Consider the following 4,457-nt stretch of genomic DNA (forward strand, 5'->3'; position numbering starts at 1 on the left):
GCAATAGGTCTTTTAATTTCCGGCTTCTGGTGCCAAGAGTGTTGACTGTGGAGCCAAGCAGATGAAAAGTGCGAACAATCTCAATCTCTTCACCATCCATCCTGATGTTGCCAATTGGTCCAGTGGTGAGAATCTCTGTCTTCTTGACACTGAGTCTCAATCCATATTGGAGACTGCAGTCCTTGACCCTCAGCAGCAAGTGCCTCAGGTCGTCCTCAGTTTCAGCAAGCAGTGTTGTGTCATCTGCATAACGCAGATTGTTGGTAGATCTTCCACCAATCCTTATGCCACATTTCTCCTCATAGAGCCCAGCCTCCCAGAGATCTGTCTGCACAGATGTCGTAAAGGTATGGAGACAGAACACATCCCTGGCATACACCCTTCCGAATTTTGAACCATGCAGTGTTTCCTTGCTCTGTTCTGACAACTTACTCTTGGTTCAAGTATAAATTACGCATTAGCGTGATCAAGTGTTCTAGGATTCCCATTCTTCTCAGAGTCAGCCACAGTTTGTTATGGTCCGCACAGTCAAACATCTTTGCATAATCAATAAAGCACAGATAGACATTCCTCTGATACTCCCTGCTTTCAGCCAAGGTCCATCTAATATTAGCTACAATATCCCTAGTACCACCACCCCTTTTAAACCCAGCCTGGACTTCTGGCAGTTCTCTGCTGATATGTTGTTCCCATCGTTTTTGGATAATCTTCAGCAGAATCTTGCTTGCATGTGAAATCAACGATACTATTCTATATTTTCCACACTCTTTTGGGTCACCTTTCTTTGAATGGGAACAAATATAGATCTCTTCCAGTCAGTGGCCAAATGGTTGTCCTCCAGATTTCTTGACAGAACTTGGTGAGCACTTCCAGGGCAGCATCTGTTAGATGAAATATGTCAATTGGTATACCATCTATTCCTGGGGCCTTATTTTGTGCTATTTCCTTCAAAGCAGGTTGAACTTCTTCCTTTATCACCATAGGCTCTTGCTCATATGTTGTTTGATTAAATTCTTCTGTGTCTTCAAACTCTTTTCAATACAATTACTCAGTATAATCTTTCCATCTACTTCCCGGATTGTTTAATACTCTGCCTAAAGCATCCTTGATTATAGCAACTCGAGGTTTGAATTTGTTTTTCAGTTCTTTGAGCTTAAGAAATGCTGAGTGAGTTCGACCCTTTTGGTTTTCTGACTCCAGCTCCTTGCACATTTCATTGTAATATTTTCCTTTGTCATCCCGCGCTGCCTTTGAAGTCTTCTGTTCAGCTTTTTAGTATCTTGAATTCTTCCCTGTACTTTGGCTTCTCTGTGCTACAGTGCAATCTTCAGAGTTTCTTCTGAGATTCATTTTGGTCTTTTCTTCCTCTTCTGTCTTTGTAGTGAACGTTTGCACACTTCTTGGATGAACCCTTGATATCCTCCCACAACTCATCTGGTCTTCACTCGTGTTCAAGGCCTCAATCCTGTTCTTGAGATGGTTCTGAAATTCTGATGGGATAGATAGACTTAAAGTTCTATTTTGGTTCCCGTGGATTCGGTTTAATTTTCCTTAGCTTCAGCTTGAACTTGCATATGAGAAGTTGGTGGTCTGTTCCACAATCAGCTCCGGGCCTAGTTTTCACAGCTGATAGTGAGCTTCTCCAGTGGTTTCTTCCACAAGTGTAACTGATCTGATTCCAATGCATACCATCAGGTGATATCCATGTGTATAACCTGCGTTTATGTCTCTTAAAAAATATGTTTGCGATGAATAAGTCATAGATTGTGCAAAATTCAATAATTCTATCTCCAGTTCCATTTCTGTCTCCAAGTCCATGTTTTCCGACTACTAATTTTTCTTCTCTGTTCCCAACTTTTGCATTCCAGTCACCCATTATTATCAATGCATCTTGATTGCATGTTCGAACGATCTCCGACTGTAAAAGTTGGTAGAAATCTTCTATTTCCTCTTCTTTGGCTCTGATTGTTGGTGCATATATCTGAATGATAGTGGTATTCACTGGACTTCCTTGTATGTGTATGGATATTATCCTGTCGCTCACAATGTTGTACTTCAAGATGGATCTAGAAATGGGTTTTCTAACTATGAAAGCAACCCCATTTTTCCTCACCTTTTCGTCTCCGGAGTAGTATATCATACTTTAAAAAAAAATCAAAAAATAAAGAAAGAAAAATACCATTTGACTCAGCAATTCCACTACTGGGAATTTACCCTGAAGAAATCATAACTGTCACCCAAGCAGATACATGCACATCCAAGTTTATTGAGACTTTGTTTGCAACAGCAAAGAACTGGAAACAACCCAAATGCCCATCAACAAACGAATGAATAGAGAAGCTATGGTTGTATAGTCACACAATGGAATACTATGGTGAATTGAAAACACACTCATGAAATATTATACAAAATGGGTGACCCTGGAGGACCTTATGCTGTGTGAAATATCTCAGTGACAAAAGGACAATATTGTATTGTGCCACTGTTGCAAAACCAGGCTGACATTGTGATTGAGTGAAAATAGAGAAGGTGGGGATGAATGAAACATTGAAACACATGAGGGAGAGAACTGTTTAATGGGATATATGATTGGGTATTAGTGTCATAGCAGGAGTCTAGAATGAAGACTATACAGTGGAGTGGACTTGGGGGGAGTGACTGCATTACAATGAAAGTGTTTTTCTTTTACTCTTCCAGGAGAAGAGTGAATTGGGGGAAGGCAATGGACAGTAAGAAAAGTGCAACAATGAATGAATGTAAACCCTAAGTCTTTGTAAACTTTCATTAAAATTAATAAAGAATATTAATATTACCAGTTCTGCTTCTTTTTTTATTTTGTTTACTTGATGTAGGGCTTGTTTGTTTGTTTGCTTCGTTTTTCAAAGTATTTCTTCTGTAAATTATCCAGATTTGCCAACTTTGAAAATCTTCCATAATTCTGGACAAATGTGTCATATACAAATATAACACAAGGCTTTTGTGTGTGGGGGGGAGCAAAAAGCACAACACAAATGACAGAGGCAGCTTTCGTGTTGCATACCACCCAGGGCACCTCACCACCTCTCAGAAATCCAAGGGTTAATGAAACACAACACAGGCTGTACATGTCTAGTGTTATATTACACTATGTACATTTAAGTAGAAAAGATCTAGTGACCCTTCTGGCTTGCTCACAAGCCCTCTGGAAAGAAGGCCTTTTACTAAACAATCCACGTTAGGGGATTTCTTTAAAATGGAAGGGAGAATCCCACAGAATGAAGCAATCCGCCCTAAAATTTAATATCACAGGTATGCCCTGAAAGAAATCAATGGTAATGATGGATGGAGGTATCAGGAGTGGGGGGAGGTAAAGGAAAGGGGAAATATCCAGTATTAAAACCAATGTATAGGAAATATCCAGTGTAATAAATAATGTATATGAACTTTGTAAGTAAACCAGTATAATTTTTAAAAAAATATATATATAAACACTAGAACTTTCTCCTTATAGGTTAGCAGTTGGGATGTGACAATGTGGCTTATGAGGTGATGTGCCTGTCAATCCAGTTAGTGGGTGGTTCAGGGCATACTTTCACCAATTGTTGGATTATAGGTTCGATGGGTAAACTTTGTTGGTTGCCAGGTTGTAACTGGGTACACATGTCACTGGTCTCTGAGTGGGTGGCATGAGACATGTGATCCACTAGAGCATGAACTACTGGAAAACAGGTCAAGGGTGGGTAAAGGGGGGGAAAGAGTGAATTCAGGAGTTTGATCACTTCTTGTACTTCTGGGAAGTCTTTGTCAGCTCACTCTTTCTTTCAGTGTCACTATTCTCAGTGAATCGGACAAACATAGGTTTCCAGACTGCATCTGTGTAGGAATTAGTACCTGACAATTTACATGCACTACTTTTAGCATGCATCCAGCTCCTTTTAGCGGAACTTGAGCCTCAATAGGGGCTGTGATATCTTGACATTTCCTTCCCAGATTTGAGCCTTCTCATCAGCCCAAGGCCTATAGCATATTGTTGCCAATTTTACTGTGATCAATGCCATCTTGGTGGGCTGTTCATACCTTACACAGCCAGTGTCAAATTGCTTCTTGCTCTTGGGCTCTGGAAGTTATGGGATGCCATATATCTCCCATTTTCTGAAGCGTGGTCTCGGTATTTCATCTCTCTCCTTCAGTTCCAAGCCTTTCATTTCCTGCTCACTCAACCTGAATCATCTGTAGATGTCCATGTTTTGCTTGTGCAGGCCAAATAGCTGTCGATGCCTAACTAAGACATCTTTGGGAACTGACATTGAGAACAGCCAAGCCCTCTTCTTCCAGTCAGCCAGCTTCTCTTTCTCACTCTCAAGTCTCTCCACCAGCTCTTCCTCATTGTCCCTGTCACCACTCTAAGCAGCAACCAGACCTCTTTTGAGGGCATTCTCTTTGTGTCTATTTCCCATCAATTCTGGGATGAGCTGCTG

The 4,457-nt window shown here is 40.7% G+C and overlaps 1 pseudogene; it reads right to left on the bottom strand.

Annotated features, from left to right (window-relative positions):
- Positions 1–3,754: 3,754 nt before the first annotated feature.
- Positions 3,755–4,457, bottom strand: part of LOC102853198 — a 3,729-nt pseudogene continuing 3,026 nt past the window's right edge.

This window comes from Elephantulus edwardii, unplaced genomic scaffold, assembly GCF_000299155.1.
Source record: "Elephantulus edwardii isolate Elephantulus edwardi_28Jun2011 unplaced genomic scaffold, EleEdw1.0 scaffold00474, whole genome shotgun sequence".
Classification (NCBI taxonomy): Eukaryota; Metazoa; Chordata; class Mammalia; order Macroscelidea; family Macroscelididae; genus Elephantulus; species Elephantulus edwardii.